The 25,073-nt window shown below is 36.9% G+C and overlaps 1 protein-coding gene across 2 annotated transcripts in view; it reads left to right on the top strand.

The window, feature by feature from the left end:
• DLG2 (discs large MAGUK scaffold protein 2) overlaps positions 1-25,073 on the top strand; it is a 1,017,318-nt gene that overhangs the window by 693,630 nt on the left and 298,615 nt on the right. The gene's annotated exons all lie outside the window — the stretch shown is intronic.

Raw genomic sequence — 25,073 nt, 5'->3', positions numbered from 1 at the left:
AGTTTTTATTTGCAAAAGTGTTATTTTTAACAAATTTAATTTTATTGTTTTTCCTGCCTGAAATTTCCCTCTTGCTACTGTATTTTTCTTTGTAGCTAATTTCTGGGCAAAGAAAATGGATACTTGCACAATACCTGCAGATAGAATGAACAGCAGTAGATTTTTGGATCCATAATAATTATTTCATAAGCAAGTCTTTAAATAATGGTATATACATGAAATGAAGAAATATGCATGTCTCAATATATGCCATGCACATGAGATTATTCTACCTGTCATATCTACTGTGAATAACCTGTAGCTTTTTCAGTGGTTTCCCTTACATCTCATCTCATGTGAATATTACAGTATGCTTCTACATAGTTTTTTATAGTAGTAATGGAGTATATTTGTTTCTAATACACGTGGAATTGCTGAGATTATCCATCCATAGTATGCAAAGATAGTGCACTGTTTTCAAGATTGCACTATACCTCTTCTACGTATATCATGGTTATTTGGCACAGCAGTGTATTCATCATCCTCTATTCTTGACGAACAGTAAGAAATATTTAAACATGCATCTGAGGGTAAACCCCTAAAAGTCTGGATTCTTGAGGTCAATTACAATGCTAAATTGACTTTCTAATAGAAAAGCATCTCTAATGAGATTTTGTACGTGTATGAACTCAGAATAGTAGTGCAGACAGCAGTGGGTTTTTTTAAAGCTTTGGAATTAAACTAAGTGTGTGATATGATAGTCATTTTGAGTAACCTAAGGCTAAAGAAACTAAAATTAACATATCCTTTCAGGTTGTGATGAAACAGTAAAAATTATTCTCCATGACCAAATTTTTGCTGCGTTGTAGAAATGGACAAGAGAGGCAATCATTATCTAATAACATTTTTGCATCATGTTTGTTTGATTGTATGCCTGAAACTCTTTATTTTTACATTTATTTTCATAAAAGAGAGTGAACACCAAGAAAGTGCTTTTTATGACAAGCTAAAGAAGCTTTGCTGCTTAGTGCTACAAATGTCATTTCTTAGCTATGTTCTTATATGAAGTTCACTACAGATATGTAATATAAATAGTGAATTTTATTGTTAAGCAGAATACCTTTTGAAAATTTTCACTTCAATATTATAGAAATAAGTTAACTGGAAATTTGGATGAAAAAAAAGTTGATGTGCTAGTTCTTTGCAAAAGCCAGGGGTTTTATCTTTATAATTTAGGCGGTAAAGAAGCATACCATTGTATACTTTCTATATTCCACAGATGAAAAAAGCAGAATGAAGAAAATAGGTTATAGATTGGTTGGAAATCTTATCAATACTAATTATAATATCTGTAGCAGTTTTCCTTTGAATTTTTCAAAATATTCCATGAAAAATAAACTATCTGTTGAGAGGCATCAAACTCACGGCAGAAGTTGAGAATAAAATCTGTGAATCTTGGCTGTAGGTTTCAGTGCTAGTCACTCGTGTGATGCTTACCTACTCATATCTCAGGTGATCTTTCTGTGAGCTGCTCTTTCACACCATTACTATGCAGTGCAAGAACAACTTAGGATTTATATACACAGTGTTTCTTATTTCTCGGAGTGAAATTAGGATGTTTTGATATTCAGAGCAGGACCTGAAAATCAGCGTGGTAGCTCCCATACCATTCCTTCCTTCCTACTCACAAAGTGAATAAAGAAAGTGAATCTGTTTTTTAGACAAGAAGGCTGCTCCATCCTAAACTTGGAGCGACAAGTATCTTTCCAGTTGCTTCTTTCCCTGTCTATCTCTGTCAGTATATAACTCAGTATATACTGAGTTCACTCCTCACAGGGTTGAGAATTTACCACATGAAAGCAAGTCTTGCCTTCCATAATACCATATAAACTCAGAGATCACTAGGTTGCCTGTGTATGTGTAGTAGATCATATCTTTCAGCACTTGAAGGTGATAAAGAAGGAAATTTGCAAGGCTTTTTATATAAATATTCTTTTAATTTCATCTGAGGTATTCAGGATGAGGGCTTTTACAAGCTCTGAGTCCATGAAGGTTAGATTTTTTTAAAATGGATGTTAATTTTTCTAGCTAGCAACCACCATATAAAAGACATAGGTTCATTTTGCAAATCTATTTTGAACATAAGTTAAATATGCATTGTGTAGCAATGGCTTTTGGAATATGGCAGGGGAAAGGCCATGGTAGTGTGCTGCCAAGTGGCACCTTTTGAATGCAGATCCCCGTGCAATTGTTGCTGCTGCTTTACAGAAAAGCTGTCCTGGCATCACATGTGCTAAAAGGCCATGTAACTCTTTCACTTGACTTTTTGGGAAGAGAGGTAAACAAAGGCACAAATTAGTTGTGTATTAGAAAATCAAGGTATCAAACAGAACTGCAGCTGTATAGGTATTTAAAGCTGTGCATTCATCAGTTTGCCACACTTGATTGATAATATTGGCTGATGTCAATAGTCTGTGTCTTGAAGGTAATTGCTAACTGTGATCATTGCAGGATCTCCCTCTCACTGTGCTTGGGAGATTGCCTTTTGTATGCTTTTTGTGTGTCTGTTCAGTCAGATGTACAATTTCAGTGATTCACTGTTTGGCTTTGCATAGCATTTAGTAGTAAACAGTAGGTGTTTTATTTCAGTCACTCCCAGGACACTGCAGGTTTTAGCAGCCAGCGTCTTTGCAGTAGCTGAGGGCTGTAACAGAGGAAGGATATACAATGGAGCTTTCTTATTGAAAATCAATAGTATTTAGACATAACTGAAAATCCTATCCTTAAGTAATACACTTTTCTTGTTCTGTATTGAAACATAACAAGACTAACAGTAATGAGAATGGATTGTGTACACTGCAGTATTTGTTCCTGGGGAGCAAACATGCAGACATTCAAAACAAAGCAATTTAATGGTGGTATTTGACTTTGTAATATTACTTGTGTATTAGCTTCCCATAAGACCCAGCAAAGAACTGTGAATGAGCAGTGAATAATGAACTTCAGTCACTATTCAGAGATTACAGTGCTCAAACCGATGCGATTTCATTTGACTGGAGGTTTTTAAACCAAAGGAATTCCACTGGCCTCTGGGATTTTCATGCTGTCCTATCACACTGCAAATCTACTTTTTACTAAAACCAGAATTATTGAGTAGTATGCTTGATGTAAGATTAGTTATAAAAATTAAACTTGATTTTTTTCAAATTTCAGTTTTTTAAAGAATCAGCCAGAAAAATGCATTTCTACCACTGTAGAAAATTTCTACAGTCAGAAACTTAGTTAAACAGAGAGGTTGTGTAATATTTTACCTACCAACACCTAACTGATAATTTAAGCTCTTATACTATATACCAGAAGAAAAAAAAAATGCAGAAAATAATGATTTCAGTAACTGCAGCAGTGTTGGATCACATAATAAACTTCTGACCTCAATTCTATAGGAAATGTGATATCTTAAAAGACAACACAGCTGCAGAAATGAAGTTTAGGGTATGTGAAGCAGAACAGCTGAGTACCCGGAAACTTGAGAGAAGAAATGGCAGACTTAAAAACACCCAAAAAAGGAACAATATAAAGGATAGCTGATTCTGCCATCTGGGTATTCTGGTGGCTTGAGTATAAAGTCATAGAGAAACAGGATTAATCTCCCACAGCCTTCATGATAATTCAGTAGTAACTATCATTACAATGTTTGAACTGCATCGGAATCTTGCGGTGATGGCTAGAGCTGCCCTTTTGTTGACTGTATTTTAGATGGAAAGGCTCTGGACAGATCAGCAGCTATGTCTCTTTTCTGTTGTGTGTAAGCATGCTTTTTTCTCATTCCTGGTGAATTCAGCCAGTCATATGTTCTGATCAGGTTCACCCCACCCAGCTTTGGGCACTTTACAAAAGATACTTGGGGGCACTTATTCCTCTACTCTTTCCTGCTGTCAGAATTAGGGCCATATCAGGACTGTTCATTTAATCCATTTGGAGTGTTATTACGTTTTGGGGCTCTAAATTAGAAATTAATGCATCTGTTAAGCATTGTTCAGCCCAATTCTGTATCTCTCTTTGGATGGCTATCCTCCTTATCTTTATTTTCTTCTTAATCAGCAAAGACTAAGCTCCTAAACTGGACATCTCAACAAAATGCTCAAAAATAAGATGGGATGAATACAAAAGACATAGTACACATTTGTTTTTTGAATTATGTATATCCATCTAAATGTTAGATGAAGTCATTGGGCATAACTAGTTCCGGAGTTTCCATTTCATTGTTTTCTGTGCTGGACTAAAGCAACTATGCAGCACCTGGTGGCTTTCCTTTTCATGTAACTATTTGTTTGGTTCTTGATGACACTGATTAAAGTCACTGGGTAGTAGTGAAGCTTTCTTACTATACTAAGAAAAGAATCAGTATGTTTTAAGTAGTATATTTTTTAGCTCATTGATTAGTTATGAAAGTTTCATGAGAAGATGCAGAGATTTTCACCATCAGTATAAGGTATGATTTCACTGTAGATTTACCTTGAATTGTTACTGAAATGTTCTCTACTCCATTACTGTCTATAGTTTTATAGAAGTTCATACTTCTGTTTCATAGACGTTGACAAATTTTAGTTTGGATCGATGGCTTTATTGGAAAAATCTTGTGTTCTGTTGCATAGATAGCATCCCAGCTTGCAGTGACAACTGAAATAGTCAAAAAAGTACAGCGGAATTATGTGTATTTTAAAATGTCTGCTAAAAAAAGTGTTCAATTTAGAACAGCAGAATAGAGGAGTTTTTTAATTTTTACAAGTGCTGCTCCCAGTAAGGAAAGGAGAAATCTTACCATTTTTATATACTAAAGCAAAGCCAAAGGTTACCTTTTTATCTCAGGTAATAGCTACAGCACTTAAAATGAAAGAGCGAGTTTTTGCAAACAAAGAACCCCAATTATTTCTTTCCCAATTTCAGAGAACACTGAGAGCTTTCAGATCGTCCTGTTTGATAACTGATTGCAAGTGCTTGCTTCAGGCTGATGATGATACATGTTTTTATATTAATATGGCTGTCACTTGTACTACTATACTGGCCTATTTTCTCTAATTTAAGGGACACTAAATACCGCATAGCAAACTTCAGCATTTGGGGAGAGGGGGGTTTATGGCAAGTTAGGCAGATGTTTTGTTAATTTATGATCACTTGAAACCTTCAAAACTTTTTTTATTTAATGCTAAGAAATGGTTTTGTAGTTCAAAAATGTTTTCAGCAAAATTGTTTTTTCACAGTTTGAACAGAACCTTAAACCTTTTCTTCTGGTCTTTTAAGAATTTCAGTCTTATGATCTCGTCAGCTGTGAATTTACTTCTGTTTTTCAGTGTTCTCCTCCTTCTGTGCTGTGAGCTTTTTATGAATCCTGATCTAAAACAGAGCAAAATGGGGCAACTTAAAAAAAAGACCTGTAGAAAAATGAGGAAGCAGGCAAACTTTCCCAAACCTGGATTTAACAAACTATTTAGGTTCTCAACTGTAATTTAAGTGCTTCACTTCATATTACTGTAACACGCTATCACTTACTACAGGTATAAATAGAAAACCACAACTGAAACTAAAATACCCTATTTTGTGAAATGTCTTTGCTTGAAGGGACTTGCAGTTCATCCAATTAGAAGAAAGTGCTCTCTCAAGCACTAATACATAATTTTCCAATTTTAAGATAGTGATTCAAAACCATCATTTATAAGTTAACATCACTAAAAGGCATGACTTCCCTGCAGGCTAGGATTGCCTAATGTAAGAATATGTGAGTATCTGCATAGTTTATCACATGAAAATTGTATTCTCTTGAAACTCATAAAATTGGAAAGCTCTGTGATAGTGCTATAAAAGCCTTTGCTGTTTTTCAAAAATATTTTGACGTATTAGTGTTGCCAATGCCTGGTGAAGAAAAAGTGGTAGGTTTTATCTGCACCTTCATATTTCACAGACTGACGATCTTGTTCTTTAATTTAAGTGATGATATCTGCATACAGCTGCTGTTATCATATTCTGCTTTATGGCATAAATTAAATATTAAATGTATTATCTGCCTTTGGTCACTACAGACTTGCCATCTCATTTGTATAAATTACTACATGCGAAATATTTATTAAAAACCATTCATTCTGTAGAGTGGTTCCTTCCATTCCTGAATAAATGTAGTGCTTGTTTATTGTAATCTCACATAATAGTAGTTATTGTTATTAGCGTGGCACTTCAGTTCTAGTATTTCAGGCTTTGGCTACCATCTTTTTGTCTTCAGTGGAGAAAGAAAGTAAATCTGTCATGATTTTTGTTACAATTGCAGTTAAATGGCTGGTGATGGTGGTATCGAATTGTTGTCACATCAGACCAAATTCAGCCATCTTTGGAGCTAAGTTGTCAATCGATAAAGCAATTATTTTCCACATCAACAAGGATAATTTCAAATGGAATTCAAAAGCCATCCATCTGGTTGGCTGTCTTACCTAAAACTAGAGCTATCCTGTGAGCTGCAGGATATCACTTTGAAGTTTTATATTTTCATGGTAATTCTGACTTCCTCTTTTGTCTTTTTCTGTCATATTCCATTAGCAGTAAAGGAATAAACAAAATGACTTGGAAGACTGTGCAGCAATTTCATATACATATATTTGGTTTGGTTTTGTTTGGTTTTCCCTCGAAACCATTCGTTTCTTAAGAGCTCTCCAAGCAGTTCTAAGAATCCTGGGTTAATATGCAAAATGAACATCTAATCTTGTAGTAGATTTTAAGTACCAGTTTCCAGGAATCATTCACAAAGAGTGAGGTTTCTACTGAAATGAACAGTACTTTCTGCAACTCCATCACGCTAACTATTTCTGAAGTGGTGCAGTAGCAATTTCGAAGTGCAATGCTGTATTTTAATAGCCAATTGAGATGGCTATAAAAATCCAGCACCGCGCATTAAGATCATTACTAAATTGCTTCAGCAATACTTACTGATGAGGCAGCTTCAGCAGAACACGATTCATCTTAATGAACTGTGGCTGCAATAGAGCAAAAGCAGCAGCACAGGGAAAGAAAGATGTGCAGGTAGGTTTGGATGCCAAAAAGCTTCAGATTTTGTTTCAAGAAAAAAAAAAGCTTTGGCTAGCTTATTTTTGTCTTCAGTGGAGAAGGAGAGTAAATCTGTCATCTTGTTTGTTACAATTGCAGTTAAGTGGCAGAAGATGGTGGTATGAAATTGTTGTCATGTCAGACCAAATTCAACTATCTTTGGAGCTAAGTAGACCATTGAAATTTCAATTGACAAAATCTTCTGTGCTGGTCCTTTCTGAATTAGGTAGGGATTTTGTATTATTGTCCAGCTGCTAGAGAGTTTCATCAGCTCTGACTAGAGACTGCAAGTGGTATGGTGTACCAGTGCGACTTTGTTTTTTATCATTCTCTGTCATAAGATGTTAATCTTTTTGCTGTGGTCAAAGTTACTTCTGTGGCTTTTGCTGAGAATCAAGAGGGGTTAGCACGACTTACTAGATTCACCCCACACACACACACTGTTCTTGTCACCTTGGGAGGTTTAACTCTGCAATGTCTCACAGGAAATTTGAGGGGAGGAAGGTGTTGGATTTTCTCTTGTTTTGTCCACTTCCTCTGCCCATACAGAGGGAAAGGGCTTTTAATTTCTGTGCTCAGATGTTGGATAAGTAATGGATGCATCTCCAGGTTTGGCTCATATGGCTTGCTTCTGGGTGAGAATAAAGCAGACCATTCAAAAAATTCTGTTTGATTTATCCTTTCCTTGTGGAAATGCTTCAAAGGAAATTGCTTACTAAATGGATTTCCCAGCTACATAATGATCTCCAGTGCACTGCTGAAAAGTTTCTTGGAACATCTTTTGTCTCGGGCTTGCATGGAAAACTGTGATGTCTGTGCTTTGTGATGCTACTTGACACTGCTGCCTTTTTCTCTGTGTCATTTTTAAAAATCCCAAGGACTTGTCTCTACCACCAAGTGCTTTTTTTTTGTGTGTCTATGACAAGTGTTACACAAATTCCCAATGAATCTTGGCCAACTTCTTTTCCAATTCTAAATTTTTCTCCTGACCAAATGTAATATAATTACAATAAGTCTCATAATTTCATCATTATAGCATGCCTTTGTACTCCTTTTTTCCTTTAGATTACAAATTTCTGGGTCAGGGAATAGTTTCATTGTTTCCCTCCCCATTTTACAGTGCTGTGTAAGAGTTAAAAAGGGAGTTACAGAAGATCCCTTTCATTAGGTTTTCTATTGCTGTTTTCGTCAGGTCAACATCAGAGAGGGAGGAGATGCAGCAGACAGCGTAGCAGAGTGTTAATTGTCTCATCAGTATTTCCAGATACACAATAAATCAAAAGATGAGGAAGGAGAATGGCGTCATTTGCTAAACTACTGGGCTGAGTGTGGAAAGAACTCCTGTAGACAGAAGGCCAATATCTTTTTTCTGTTTTCTTAGTGGAGGAGTGAGTATTTTCTAGGGAGTGGCAGTTTTCTTGGCCTTTTTTCACTACCTATATGTTCCTTGTTTTAAATTCCTCAGGTAAGTTTTAGAGAATGATTATGCTTGATCTTTCACCACTTTCATAAATAAAAAATTATATGACAGCAATTGCTGGTGTTACATCCTGGTGCAACAGAAGATATATTAAGGCTTTAGCGTCCTATGTGGAATACATTCATTGACATGACATCCGTCACTTGCAACTGAGTAGTCTGAAAATCCTTATATTTGCTGCTTTGTAGAACTTCATCGTTTTTTGAATATAAAAGCAAATGTGCAAATTAACCAGGTGAAATTACAGAGCAGTGATTTCATCTGTTATTGTTCAGTTAATTATCTATGTAGCAAGTTCTGTCTTTTTAGATGTCCAGATCTTTCTCAAGAAATCTGCTGTCTAGAAGAAAATACGCATCAGCAAAATATTGCAATGCCATGAAAAGAACCTTTAAAAGAATAAATTGTATTTAATTCTATTTTTTAGCTTGTGGAGCTGTAGCTATTAATTTTTCTTGTTTTCTTGTCTCTTTTTTTTTTTTTTCTGTAATCCTAAACACAGGCAGACAGTATTTTAAGTCTTCTGACAAAAGCAGTAGAGATTCTGATCGTGCTGGAGTGACAAAGCTGAGTGAAGCTTTAAAGATCCAAGTGATATGGTAAATAAAATATCAGTCTGCAGCCTATTTAAAAAACTACTCTAGATTGTCAGTATTATTCTTTTGTTTCCACTAGTTGAAAAAAAGGAAGGACTTACATTAAAGCATCTCTGAACTTATGAAGGGAAGCCAGACACCAAACTGATTAATTGCAAATAGTCATTCATCTGACATCCAATACTATATCCTAGTCCTTTCTGCAGGTCTGTCATCTTCGTTTTGCTTTCAGAATTCTGTATTCTAGCTAAAATTGTAGTTATCCTTAATGAAAACAAAAGAAAGAATGCAACTTGGGTTCTTTTTATGTGACAGCTAAAAGTGGTAACCAGATCTCAACAGTGGGCAAAAAGAAATTGCCCTATAGTATTTTAGTTTTGACCATTTATCCAACACCTTTGAAAAACTGCTTTTCCTTCATCAGTTAGTGGTTTTTGTTTTGTTTCTTTAAATATTATATTAGTATTTCTAGAAATGGCAGCCTTTCTTTTGGACTTTAGATGGAAGAAGATCCTTTGCCATTTGCCATGAAACAAATGGTCTGTGCAGATGACCATACTTTGCAATTGTGCCATCTTAAGATATGAGACCAAGGAGTCCAGGCTCTGGGATTCCAGTGCACAAGCATTCTGGTTCTGCATGTGTCGCATCAGTGACAGGTACAAAAGGCAGCTGATTTGGACATGTAGCAGAGGTTCCTATATTGCGGATGCAGTGAGATCAAGCTTCTTGCAGAAGCAAAGTGTAGTCTTGGTGTGCCAAAGACTTATGCTCCCTGACACATAGGCAGCTCCTCTTCAACTCTTCTTTCGAGTGAGCAGTAAAGCCATGAGATTTGTGAGAGAGTATCACTTCTTTTTCTTTGCTTGCAGAGACTTTTTAAGATTTTTTTCATTCAGAAATTCTGCCACTTGGGACAATGGCAAGGTGATATGTTTTTCTCAACATGAAGCATTTTGTGTGTTTGGTAGATTAAAAAAATTCCTGTGACCTCTTCCAGGGTACATTCTGGTTGACTTTATATGAGAAAGGCAAGGAGACAGCTTGATGCTTATGTCTTTAGTGTCTCATTTCTGAGACAAATGCAGCTCTGAAAGCTTAAAAATCAAATTATTTCTGTGGAGGGAACCTCCTGTGAAGCCACAAACACTAGCTAGTATATCCAAAGTATTCCATGAGCACAAAGCCATGTGTTCATTGCCCGGGATGTTGGCTTCCAAATTTTGAGTAGTGATTTATATGAACAAATAAGAAGCCTGCTCTTGGATTCTTTAGAAAGAATTTTGTTCAATCATTATCTTTGACAGGAAGAAGCAGTTGCAAAGCAAGATCTTAGAGCTGAATGAAATGTAAAAAAAGGATATAATGACACAAAAAGTCTTTAGGATATGATAAAAGATATGTTGCATAAGTGAAAAGAAAAATATCCTCAAGGCATCCTTGATGTTTTTATTTTGGAAATTGATATTTGCAAATAAGGACATAATGGACTTTTTTCCCCTAAACTGTGTTCTTGTTTTTTGTTTGTTTTGTTTCCTATGAAAAACAATGTGTAGGATGTCGTATAAAATTAACAGAAAGACGTACTAGCTACTCCAACAGAGAGACCTGGAATAAGGAAACATAAAATTACAGCAAATAATTTAGTGAAGTTGTTTAGTGTAGGCACATTTACATTTTATATACTGTAATTGAAAAATGAACTCTCTCTAAATGGTAGGCCGGGGTAAATCTTATCCATAGTCTGTAGGTCAGATGAGTTTCACATCTAAATTCTAATGATTATCAAATGCCATAGCCAAAATTTCTGGAATTTATTTTTAAATAATACTTTTAAGTTCTGTTATATCAAATCATATCCCCTCTAATGCAGTGGAAATAATTGTAGTTTAGAGATGTACTTTGTAGTTACAGACAGATGTTGAGATGGTAGGTGCTTTCAAGGCAAGATATAAAAAGTGCCTCCCTTTTTGCTGGCATCAGTTTTCACAGAAAGGTCATCTGTGATCAGGTTGCTATCATGATTAAAACCAGCAAGAGAGGGACAAGACCTCAGCCTCAAAAGAAGAAGGAACAGGCCTGGCAGCACTTGAGGAAGTTAGATACTTTTACACTTGTGGGTCCTGGTGGTCTTGATCCCACACCACTGAAACTAAGCTGATGAAATCTGGGTGCTGACAATGGTTGGTTTTGAACACCTGTGTGGAGAAGGTAAAGTGAAAAACTGGAAAGGGTAAGCAGAAAAGTCATCTTCACTGAAGTGAACAAGACGAGCCAAGCAACTATAAAGCCATCAGTTTGCTTTCAGAACCTCAGAAGAATATTGGAACAAGTAGGAAATCTCTTTATAAGCACCTAGAAAAAGTTTGAAGTGTAATGATTACCAGAGGATGCCATACTCCTGTTACGCAACTCTTTTTCACATTTTTCTCTGATGACACCATGTACTGGGAGGGTTTAACACTTAAAGTGGTCTGGAAAAAAAAGTTGTAATTCAGCAGAGACAACTGCAAGGTGCTTTCAGCAGAAATAATCAAATAATCTACTAAATAGTGCTTAACAGAAGACAGTTGGGAAAAGAAGCCCATGGAAGAGTATCTAGAACTGCATTAGCTCTAGCATCTTCTCTTTCACACATCATGTTGTGCTGAAACATTCAAGTACTATATTGGGATTTATGAACTGAGGTATGGTTTGTAAGACATATGAGCAATCCTTTCATCCCTCACAGGTAAAGCTTTGAGCTTTCCACTTCAAGAATGGTGTAGACCAGTTGGAGGGACTCCAGGGGAGAGCAGTAAAAATGATCAGAGATTTAGAAAGCATATCCTACAAGGAAAAAATGAGTGATCTGAAGTAATTTATCTGAAATACCGAAGACTTAGAGGGGGGTTGGGGGCCCCTGATAACAATTTTCTTGCCTTGCAGCACATCTTTGAAGAGTGAGTTTGCTCTATGTGACCCTAGGGAGGGTGTGGAACAAAATTTAATACACAAATTATGATAAACAAGATTTGGACTGGATTTAGGACAGGTGAGGATTGTGATGTGATAGATTACCAGGCAGGTCACCAGCTCTTTGGCATGGGAAATACCCGGGTGCACCAGACAGCCATTTGTTAGCCATGATGCAACTATAGTTGGTTCTACTTCAGGTTGAGAAGATAGAGTAAATGATCCATTGAGTTTCTTCCAGCCCCAAGATTCAGCGATCATAACAAAATTTTGTCATTTCACTGCAGTATGAAGACAAACAGTAGGCACAGGGCTGTTTAAATCCTGCACCTGCAGAAATAAAGAGGGTGTCTTCCAGACAAAAAACACAAACATTTCCTTCGCTTGTTCTCAACAGTAATTTAGTATTTTCAATTTCCCTCTTTTTTTGTGTCTACGAGGGATAAAACAGTTTTAGAAAAGAAACTTCTCCACATGTGAAAATATTAATGAATACTAGAACAGATAAACTGCAGTCTCAGTCTGCATTTGTTTATTCACATCCAGCTAGGATTTCTCTGGCTTTTCAACTTTTCTGTTCCTCAAGCCAGGATCGTGCTCCTTAGGAACAATTTGGTCAGACGGGTGGCTGGTTCTTCACCAAAGGCTGTTGTCACAGCAGGTTGCAGTATTTGGAGGCTGGTCAAGACTCCTTTGCTTTGCACTGCACTAAGGCTTTTAATGCTGAGTCTTGACTTCATACAAATCACTTTTCTCCAGCTCTAGGCAGAGCTGGGTTTCTTTACACCTAAAATCAGTCTCATAGGCTTTGGGTTCTACATTTTTGGGTCTTACTGGGATGAATCTTTTCATCCAAATAGCTGCCTAGAATTTCCAAGGGTTGGCCTAGGAGTGGTGTGGGAATAAATCAACACGTTAGAACATTAATTCTTTCCCCCAAGGTTTCACTTTTCATTAGCAATGCTGTGTACACTGTTTCCAGAGACTGAGACCTACTCCCTACCTCTGGCGTTGCAGGGAAGTTCAGGGATTGTTATTAATTGAAATAGCTGATGGAAAAGCCATGTTAATACCCTTCCTAGATAGAACCCCTCAAGGGACTAATAGCAGAGTCTTGTGTTATACTATATCTCACGAAGAGTCCTGATGAAAAATATCAGGGAAACTTACTCAGAGAAAATCTGCAATGTAACTCAGGCTGAAACAATCACATTTAAGTGTTACACTCTGAGTCTCAACACTGCTAAGCACAAGATCTTAGAAAATCTTTCATGGTCTAGGACCAGCCTGAAAAAATCTATATTTCTGAATGCAGATTTCAAATATGGGTTCACATTATCTTTCTAGTTATGTATACTAGAGTACAATTCCCTTAGCAAATATTTAGCATAATTCCTGTGAAGTCATAGAATAATTGAATCATAGAATATTTGGGGTTAGAAGGGACCTTTAGAGGTCATGTAGTCCAACCCCCTTCAATGAGCAGGGACATCTTCAACCAGATCAGGTTGCTCAGAGCCCCGTCCAGCCTGACCTTGAAAGTTTCCGGGGATGGGGCATTGACCACCTCTCTGGGCAACCTGTGCCAGTGTTTCTCCACCCTCATTGTAAAAAATTTCTTCTTTATACCTAGTCTGAATCCACCCTCTTTTAATTTAAAACCATTACCCTTTGTCCTATCACTACAGGCCCTACTAAAACATCTGTCCTCATCTTTCTCATAAAGTCACAAGTGTCTGATTTTACTCATTTTACTGTGTGAGTATAAAGGGTGCTTCTCACTGGCAAATAAAACATTTTTGTTTCACTTTGTTACTTAGAATATTGCAAGAAAGCATCATCAGTAAAATGAACTAAGGCACCAAAGTACAGTTTCAGGGAGACAAAAAGTCAAAGAAAAGTGCAATGACTCACGAATCAATTTTCAGTGTCTTACGTTACTACTACAGTTCAGTAAGCACCATCTCTTTTCCTTCTCTGTATCATGTATATACTTGTAAACTTTTAACATCAGGGCTCTGTAAATCCCCTTACATAAAAAACCCAAAATTACTTGTAAATTTGTGTCTTGATTTCTCTCTGTATTTTTTAAAAAGGAAGTAACTGATTGGATGACAGATTATTTATGGATTGATTGCAAATAGATAAGAGGCTACAAGATGAACTTTGATTTCATTTTGTATTTTCAAGCTTCAACATAATTGTCAGACAGCTTTTCAAGAAAGTATTTCTGTTCAGCTTTGCAACAGGGATAAGAAGATAAATGCTAAATTCCCCTCATCAGATGGAGGATGAACAAAAGAAACTGATGAGTCTCTCCCTGACATTTATGGGTGTTAAACAGATCCCAAATTGACAAACTGCTCCTTCTGTCTCCATTTTATTGGTGACAAATTATTAAATATTTTTCTAGAAGAGCCATCCAACTTAGAAAGCAGTGACCCAGCTGTATTCAGTTAAAGATATATCGCCTAATGTTATACAAAGCAAATATCATTTATTCATGAATTAGAATAGTTATCTCTTGTGTCAAGTCTGTAGATTTCAAGAATGAATCTTGGTTGGAAAAAATAGAGGGAAAAGCACAGCATAGTACCATGACTTACAAAAATTAACATCTCATCAAAAAGTAATAACTACTTTAAGACAGATCTTGGTGTGCACCTCTACAGGAACAAATGCTTTTCATTTTCATTATTAGGAGGTGAAATAACTTGTGCTGCTATCAGTAATTACAGTAATTTTTGCAGAAAATTATGTAGGTACTATTGGCTAATGACAGACAAACTATGATCGACTGTCAGCATAAATTGGTTCCTATGCCTGAAACAACTGGTGTACTCTGTGCATGGAAAGTGAACTATATTTCAGCATTTGAACCCAAGTTAATATATGATGTAAAAACAATAGCAGATTCTCTGGATCTTCTCAGTGCAGTCATTCCAGGTTTCTGTAACTGCCTGCTTGTCTTGGCACTGCAAAGGAGCCATGGCATGTTATTTTTGTGTCTTTGTCCAAAAGTTACGTGTCTGAATTTATGTGGCATCACAAATTAAGTAGGGTCAAGTGAAATTTAAGAGCATGAGTAGTGGGTGAAAAGGGAAAAAAAAGTTCAAGATTTTGTCCGAATTGTCTAGTGAAGAGTGGAGACAGGGAAAGGAAACTTCTCTTGGTTTTACACCAGTGAGATCAAGATCTGCCATGTTGATCCCATTTCCAGATACTTCTCAAAATGAAAACCTTTGAGACCTGATTGATTATCAGTTACATATTAAGGGAAAATGGCATTTTTAACAGGAGATGCAGTTAAAATAAATACAGCTATAAGAGCATATTTATGGTAATTAGGCTAATTGCCTTAAAAACTTGTGTTAGGAAAAAAAATATGGGACAGCAGAGATAATTTGGTTTCTCATTGGTTTCAACCCATGTGCATAACTACTATTCATGTGCATAACTACCCTCTGAATTAAACATTCTCACAAGACAGCCAAAGGTGGTTAAATCCAACAGTCTCAAGCCCAGCACTTCTCTTGAAAGGGTGAGTTAAAGGTTTGATATTTGATTGTCTAACCAGGAAAGGTTCATAGTACCAGTGTATCTGCCAGAGCAAAAATTGGAGAAATATTGAATAAGCATTATTATTACACTGTTTTCTTCCGATATAGCAATATCAGAATTGTCTTGGCTCTCAGGAGCATCACAAGCCTATGATTGCTAACTTCTCTTTCTCTCTCTGAAGCTTAGGAGAGCAGTTTTATTGTTCCCTTTCCTCCCAGTAGGACTCATGCTCTAAAGGCATATTTTTACTGGATTTTTTTTTCAGGTGCGCTGCTAGCCTAAATAGCCATTTCTGTCTCACTCATTTCAGCGACTTGCTCCTGTCCCTGCATCTTTGCTTCTTGCCACATCTGCCAAGTTCAGTTTGCCGAGCAGCAGTGATAACATTGCACTGCCCTCCATAGGAGTCACAACTCCATAAAGTGCCTTGTACGAAACTGTGCTGAGAGGAAAAGTGAAAATGCACCTGGTCTGTGATTCAGACTAATTCGTTTTGGTTTTCATGTCATTTTCAGCTTGCCAATCCATTTGGCTAGAAAATCTTCATGGCTAATACAAGGCAGGCAGTGGGAAAGTGTGGCCAAAGGCAGGGAGGAGAGTAGAGTTCTTGCTTTTGGCAGTAGTGAGGCGTTAGATCAGCATATGACAATCTTAAAAATGTACCCTGCAACCCTCTACCCAGATTTTGGTGCTAATTAGGACAACTGGCTGCTTAGAATTATGGAATCATGGAATGGTTTGGGTTGGAAGGGACCTCTAAAGATCATCTAGTTCCAACCCCCCTGCCCTGGGCAGGGACATCTTTCACTAGACCAGGTTGCTCCAAGCCCCATCCAGCCTGGCCTTGAACACTTCCGAGGATGTCTTCTTCATCTGCAGTCATGCAGAGTCCGGTTGATTTTTGCCCAAATGCATGAAAGGACAGGGGTGAGGATGAGATAAAACAAAGCAAAACAAAACAAAAACCTCTTGCTAAGAAAAGTGCTGCTAATGCAGAAAAAAATAGAATGAGAAAAAAAGGGTAGACTTTAACAGTCCATTCATGTCACATCCAGCCATACCGTCACTGATGCTGTGTTCAACATTATTCCCTGCAAGATGTAAATGATCCTATCACACAGGCAGCCAGCCAGATGATGTCTACCCTAATCAAAAATTCTGATTTTTAGTGACTCTGGATCTGAGGACTATTTATCCTTGTGGGTGCACCAAAAATATGCAAAAACTTCCTGCGTGAACAGGAAGTCAGCGTGCATGCACAGCTTCAGTTGTAGGCATATGCAAACCTGGTATGGAAATGTGAGAAAAGACATTTCAAAAAATCAAATTGTAAGCAGTTAATCCTGTTCCTAAGTGGCACATCTTGGATTTATCTGCTTTACATCACTAATCTTCACTTTTTAAAAAACATAATTTGACTAGTTTTAACATGAAATGTTTAGACTTTGTATATCATGAGGCTTTTCATAAAAGAGCTGAACTGCTTGCTATAATTCTTGGAGTGTCAGTATATGTCAAAAATGAAATAATTTTCTCTTTCTTGCACTTATGCTAGTAAAATTGTGACAGTGCGATTTAATATGACTTTCAGTGAACCTGAATCCTCATTAATGCTTTAAAAATCAGCTTATTGTGAATAATTAGGAATACTGCCTTCTCTTTTCAAGACAAATTTTAAGGTATTCTTGAGAATTCCTGTTGTGCAATTAGGTCACTGCTCATTGTCTGTGCTTTCTGGGAAATTTATTCCTAGTTAATTTGAATAAATGTGAAAATACAGAGTAAACACACCTTGTAATGAGGCTCTAAGTGTATTTTCCTAGCTTGCTGTTTCCTTTCTTTTCAACTACATCTAAAGGGAATGTGTCTTTAGGGATAAATATATGTAGGCAAAAAAATTCATAATGGGAAAAAAAAAGTAACTGCAAAACTGAATAGAAAAGAAGGGATTGTTTTCATTTGCATGTTAGAGATTTTTTTACAAATTTCTACAAATAGCAGTGTAATTTAACAAGATGTGTTTTCAAGGCTTTATTAAAGATTACAGAAAGATTAGCTTTACTGTTATGATAATGTAAAACCAATGCCTTCTCTACTGTACCTACAGCATGATTGTTTTTAAACATGCACTCACTGCCTTGCAGGTATGTTAACATTTGCGTCATAATCTCACTTTCCCATCATCTCCTCTCTGACTGGAAATGTAAACAATTTTTTACGCCAAGGAGTGTAACCCTGTGTCCTGAGAACAGATTCCTTTCTTTCTTGTTGTAACCCAGTGGATTTGACTGCAATGTTTGATTTCAGCACCCAAAAGAATGAAGAAGCAGTTGGAAAAGAGTTGTAGTTGCTTAAATTTGCTTCTGAAGCGAGAGCAGAGTAACTCAGCAAAAAAAAAATCCCTGAAATATCCAGAAGACTTTTTTCCATATTCTGGACTCTTCTGTTTTTCTGACTTTTGTGGGTCTCAGATGATGTCAAAGAACCCCTTGTGTCCAAAGAAAAGATGTAACACATTGCATTCCCTTATCTCCAGCAGAAAAGCAAGGTCAGAGAAAGCAGTGTTAGTCAGGGAGCTTTCTGGGACATCCTAGCACATAGCTGTTTTGGAACAGGTATATGGAGCTGTAGGTAGGAGCGTGGTAGCCAAATTTTAAGATTACATATGCTTCCTAATGGTATGGATATCAGTTTGTAAAATTTGAAATGGAGACTGCAAAACTGCTTAGGTATTCTCAGTCAAAGGTATGGAAATCAGTCTGCCATCGCTGCCTACTGGATCACCAGCCAGCAGCTACTACCGCAGTCTCTCCTCTGATGAGTTTTAGCTGGCTGCCATTCTTCGAAGCCTTTAGTCCTTCAGGGAGCTGTTTGGGGCAGTGTGAATGTACATATGCACCAGTGTATTGAAGACATTTTAATCTCTGTGAGATCATTATCTCTGTTCTGTCTCATCAACCAAGCAGTGAGAACAGACCTCTGCAGATTCCTGCACTGGGCTGCACAGCAAGATTGTGTTACTATAATGTTTTAAATTTCAATTAATTTTTTCTTTTTATTAAATTAAGAAGAGTTAAAATTAGAAATATTTTATTGAAATTTATTTTTTAAATTTGAATTTTCAGCTTTTAAAATACATGCAGATAAAGGCAGATGAAAGATGAAAAGCTTTACTGTTTACTTTCTACTAAAAACTCTGACCAAAATCTGCCTGCATGTAGAAAAGCTCTAAGTCCTCTCTCGCTGAAGTTATGGAAGAGTCCAGTCCCTCAGAGAGATGTGTCAGTGTTGCTGTGCAGTCAGTGCTCATTTGCAAGGAAAGGATTTTCTTTGCCTGCTGTGTAATCACAACTGCCAAACAGTATCCAGTCATAGCATCTCTCATGCTGGCCATAGTCTGTGGAAGTATTGTGTGTGCTCTCCATTTGATCCTCAGTAGAGGCTGTACTAAAATCTGGCATATCTGTTAGTTCAGTAGTATCGAAAGGTGATGCACTGGAAGCCAGAATCTAGGGATTAATGAAAATAATAACTACAAAAATGGCTGTGGGCAAGATCCAAGGAACTGTGTAACAACTGCTGGATAAATAGGTGAAGGCGTGAGTATATAATGACACACAGTGTAAAGGGGACAATAACTTTCTGCTTATGTAAGGTGGTTTCAGAGAATATTCTTCTTACCTGGTGGCATTGTACATAATTTTTATTCTATCTGGCATCAACTGGGAAATAACCAAAACCACTAAATATTTCTGCAAAAAAATGTCAAAACAATAAGGAAGATGCCTGAAGTTTTTAACCCAAGGCCATAGAAAGAAACACTAGATGACAGTAGACTCAGTTAGATTTGTAGGGAGTTGGGCCTTTTCCCAGTCCAGGCTATCATCAAATTGCTGGTTACAAAAAGAGACCTCTGAAGTGATCTGGGAGCAGAATCTGAAACAGGAATTAATGATGGCAATGAAAGTAGGCAGCTTTTAAGTATGTTATGAATATTAGTTAAAGTTTTATGAATCATACTGTACTTTAGACTGACTTTTTCATCCACAGAACAAAATGTAGTCAAATTTTATTCATGTAAGTCCTTCTGGTATAAGCTGTCACATGAGTCAGGAATAGGAATTGTTCTAAGAACTCACTCAAGTTGATACTTGAATCTACCCCTACAACACAAAGGAGATGAGAGAGATAAAGTGACATCTCCTATATTTGGGATTAATAGTTTCTCAGGGAATTGATTCATGAGATAAAAAATAAAGATAGAAGGAGAGAGCTCTGTAGAGGAAGGTCAGTCCCTCCTTGTAACACTGCATAATTATTGTGAAACTGATTTTAATTTTTGTTTTGTAATGTGTTTGATTTTTGTGTGTACCAAATAATAAAGGGATCTGCTGTCAACAATAAACACTAGTCGTAAGTCACAGCTACAAGAAGCATATTAAACTTCCACAATTGTGGGGTGCTACTTTTAAATATGTGCTCTATCTCTCATCCAGGAAAACTAAAATTGGCATTGGAGTCTTGAGCAAAGGGGCAGGGGGAGATATTCCCTGCTGCTCCTCTGTTTATAGTCAACCTTGTTTCAGTTTGTTTATTCATACAGCACTAGATATAACTGTGGTATCTGTCAAAACAAGTCAATCAAATGATATGAGTCAAAGCATTTTATATTACCCATGTTCCTTTCCTCCCTCCAAGTGGAATTTGATTAATTAGAAACCTGGATTAGACTTCATTGCTCTAGGTTTGACAATTTCATTGGTAGGTTCACCAGTATGATACTGTTCTCCCTTTCAGAGCTAAAAAGAGACTATATAAATATTCGTTCTGTAAGCGTAAGTAATTTCAACAATAAAACAACATGGAGCTATATTTGTTGTAAATGAGTGTTGTAGAAGTGGCTGGTCTGTGGAAAGGCAGGAGCTACCTCAGTTTGGGTTCTTCATTGCCTTGTCCGGTTGCTCACAGGACCACGATCAATATGTCACGTCTCGTAGCACAGCGAGGCTCACGGTGCCAGGGAAGGTCACAGTGGGGCAAGTTGTTGCATGAGTACTTTCTGGTTGTGTTATCTTGTTTTGCTGCCTGAAACAGTTTCATAAAAGCTGAGTTCATACAGTGTTCTGGAGCAAATCAGTTTGTTTCACACCTGTAGAAAATGATTGTGGCAAAAAGCAATGAGAGATCATACGGGGAGAGTGATATTTATTCATGACATCGCCAAATAAGTTACCCGGTTATGCTCATTCTCTCGTATAATTCATTCACTCTTCATTCCTCTATCTCCTCATAAGCCCCAGGATGCATGTGCTGAGGTGTGTAACACAAAGGACATGGGACATCGAAACCTTATCATTGGCATTTTCTTGATTGACAACCATGGACTAATTTTTGGACAGATGATTTATACCCTCTAGGAGTCCACTGTTGTTATGGGGTGGTCCTTTACATTGAATATTTCTTTCTTCACTCTATAAGGCTTAGACAAGGCTCATTGTTTGTCTTCATTTAGTAAACACACATCTTTATTGCTATGATCTGCTTTCCTGTTGGGCTTACGGGCAAGAGAATGGCATATGTCACATGCTGTAATCTTGCTGCCAACATCCCACTGTTACAGTACAGGGTCTTCTGCTGACAAGGCACCTGTGCTGTGGTCTTAACAGAGTCCAGACATTCTGTCCAGGCTTGACAGAAACGACTCAGTTTTCAGTTTTATTGCTGGGACAGTTCTGTATTGTCAATACACATATTTTCTCTAACCTTTGCTCTTTCTTTTAGTGCTTACATGCACATTTCCATTTGTATTTCATTTGTTTCTAGCCTAATATTTCTATTATGAGTCCTATGCATTTTGTGGCTTCATCAAGATATACTCTATGTTCAACAGGTCACTTTGTCAGCAGTAAGGCATACTGTAGTAAAGCCAGAAATCCAGCAATTAGGAATTACGCATTTTATGTCTCTAGAGCACACTGTTTTGGTTAACTACCTGCAAATCACACACTTCTTAATTACATTGTAAGGTTATGACTTAAATGTTACTTTCTTTGGCTTCCCCCTTATTTGGAGGTTCCCATCTAGGACTGTGAAACTCACATTGGATTTACCCTCTCAAATCCTCATTCTGTTTGCTGGCTTAAAATAAACTTGGTTCTCTGTGTAGGATAGTAGCAAAATGCAACATCCCATTTGGGTTATGAGTAAGAGTTTCATTTAACTTCACTTCTTATTAGAAAGCTGACATTATCTAGCTGCAGTTGATCTTTTAGGCTCCCTCTTTGGTTACTGGAAAGTGATGTGCCCACAGTGTGATTCATCCCATGTGTCTTAAACAATGATTTTATTATTATCACATAGAGGCATCTGTTGCTGGACTAATCATAGGCAGAGCCTCCATGCCTACTTTTTACTAGAGAATTAGTTATAACATACTTTTTTACTAATATAGTGATGCATTTAAAATGTGTAGCTGGTGCAGCAAATAATGCAAAATAGATGTAAATAGTCACTGGTTATCTTTTTCTGAAATAGCTATGATTAAGACTTTTGAATTGTTTTGGCTGCAACTTCTTTTTCTTTATGGCTTCATTACCTTTTCAAATATTTTAGTGTTTTGTTTAGTCATAATCCAGGGAAAAGATATGAGTAAGTATCCTTGATTATTGTTAATATCAGCACTTTTTCTGCAGCATCCAGTTTTGATGGAATAGCTCTTTCCCCTGTCCCTTTTCCTCTTTGTGATAACAGTGATGTCTCCTGTCTCATTCCACTATTATACATGTTAATATCCACAGGATCAGTGATCAGCATTTGCGGAACCCAAAGGCAGATGAATTTTACAAAAACCTTTTCAGTGGAAAAGGAAGGAAATAGAGTTTGATTAATCTTCCCTAGTTTACACATTGACCCAATCTTATATGTGCCTGTTCTCTTCAGTGTCTTTGAATGAAGCTGAGTTTGACTTAGATGTATAGCAGTATTAAATCCAGTTCTCTTTCCTTTTTCCTCTTGGGGTAGTCTTGTCTTCCTCATAGAACCATAGAATCACAGAATGGTTTGGGTTGGAAAGGACCTTGAAGACCATCTAGTTCCAACCCCCCTGCCATGGGCAGTGACACCTTCCACTAGACCAGGTTGCTCAAAGCCCCATCCAACCTGGCCTTGAACACTGCCAGGGATGGGGCAGCCACAACTTCCCTGGGCAACCTGTGCCAGTGCCTCACCACCCTCACAGTGAAGAATTTCTTCCTATCCTCCTTCTAATTCCTGTTGTGAGGAAACAGGGTGCTCTGTCCAAGCTGAGGTGGTGTTGTAAAGCAGATTGCACATTAGCAAAATAGGAAGTGAGAGGGAGGGCGTTCCTCAAAGTGACTGCTGATCTTCTGTGTTCTGATGGCAATGTTTTTCTAACCACAAAAGTCAGTAAGAAAAAGGTTCTGCAATTAAATATGGTATTTTATTTTGATTTTTTTAAAATTCAATGGAGCAATGACAAAGACCAAGTTTAGAAAACGTCTTGCTCCCTGTATTCTCAAATGTTTGAATGATTCTCTACTTTTAAAATAGAGTAAGAATCTGGTATGAGACTAACCTGATGTAGCTAGTGACAAGAGGGATCCATACCAGGGATGCACAAACCTTTCTGAGGTCTTAAAACAAAACAGAAACCTTCAGTCTTAATGGAGATGAGGTTTTAACTGAGGCCGTGAACTATTATGGCACTGATCTTCCCACCCACCTCTTCCCACATCCAGCCCCCAGCCTTTCAGAAACCAGGAGTGTGATTCATCTCATCTCTTTCAGATGTCTCTTTGAGATGAGATGAATCATGCTTTAAAAGCCCTTAATGAATTTTCATTGATTATAAAGGTAGCATAAATGATTAGCATGGTTGTCTGATGTCATTTGGCCATATGAATCCTACCCAAAAGTTTTACTGTATTATACTTTCCTAGTGCCCTAGCAATTAGCAAAAGTCATTTAACTAAAATTAAATGGGCCAGTGTACCATTCACCATTCTTCCCAAGAAGAAATCTTTTTAAGAAGGCAAGTATGATTAGGACATGAAACTAAATCATTATCGATAGGAAAGACATGGAAAATCTCTCTTTTCCTCAGTTGTCTCTCCTACCCACTCTCATCATCATTCTGGAATACTCTCAGATCTTCACTTTACTGGTAGAAGCATACGCAGATGTTTTGGGGGGTCAAAAGGATGATAATTATGTCACCAAGGAACATTATTCAATCATTGTTCCTTGTCCACAACTAAAGTTTTAAAGAAAATTTCTATTCTTGATGTTTTCTTAGAATATCTTTTTGTTTCTTTGTTAGTAGTCCCATGGTAATGAACAAATTCTTCCATGCTGAAGAAGTCATAATCTTTTTATTCTTGTAGTTGTCCTGGCAGTAGCGCATAAATAGTAACAGTGATCACCAGCTGTAGCTGGAAATTAAATAAAGCTTTATTTTAATTATCCCATACTTCTGAATTAACTTCATGTGTATTGTTAATAGTCATCTTAGTTAATTAAGTAGTGTTTCAATTTGAGATATAAATTCAGAGGGTTCTTTTTGTAATTTACTGTTTTGGCACTATCCATTAAGTAGGCCATTATGTTATCTGACCTCACACCTTTTTTTAAGCTAAAATACTGATCAAATGAAAATAATGTGAGAAAAAAAAACCCAAAATATTTAATTCTCACAAAAACCCCTTATTTCTCTGCTCATATAGCTGCTGAAAAAGCCTGCATGTATTAAATATACCCTCCCTTAAGTTTTATTGCCCAAGCAGCCAGGCTGGTGAGTTTGCGATAAAATGCCAAATTCTAGGCAACTCATTTTTTACTGTTGCATTTTACTGCTCAGGCTGCAGCTATTACTAACATGTTTGTTTTAAGAATGACTGAACAGCATAGATTTCATAGATAAAACTAGTGATTATTCTCTAAATAGATGTAAGTATTTTTTCTGTGCAGCTAAAAGAGAAATGCCTGGTTGAAGCAATAATCTAAGCAGGTTATTGTCAGTAACAGTTTATTTGTTCAGCTGGAAGTTCCCATTAGCTATATGATCTATGAAAAATTAGCTGTATGAAGTAGATTTTTATGGAAATAAAGCACAGTAGTTTCTGTCTTTTCTCTGATTGAGAGATAAAAATGTTATTATAAATGAAAGCAATGATTTGTCTGTTTATGCAATGTGTCAGAGGATCGGAAAAGTAGGAAAAGGGTAAACCTGTCTTTTTTTTCTTCCCCAACATCTATTTATTTTGCCTTCCTTTTCCTGAAACATATCGGCATGTATTATTGACATTGTTCCAAAGTTTGGCTCTTTGGGTGTTTATCTAGGAATTTCACAGATCACTGAACAGAAGTTGTATACGGACTATTGCTTTCTTATTTTA

The sequence above is a fragment of the Buteo buteo genome, chromosome 18 (assembly GCF_964188355.1).
Source record: "Buteo buteo chromosome 18, bButBut1.hap1.1, whole genome shotgun sequence".
Taxonomy (NCBI): Eukaryota; Metazoa; Chordata; class Aves; order Accipitriformes; family Accipitridae; genus Buteo; species Buteo buteo.
The sequence above is the reverse complement of the archived record's forward strand: the minus strand, read 5'-3'. Positions and strand labels throughout refer to the sequence as shown.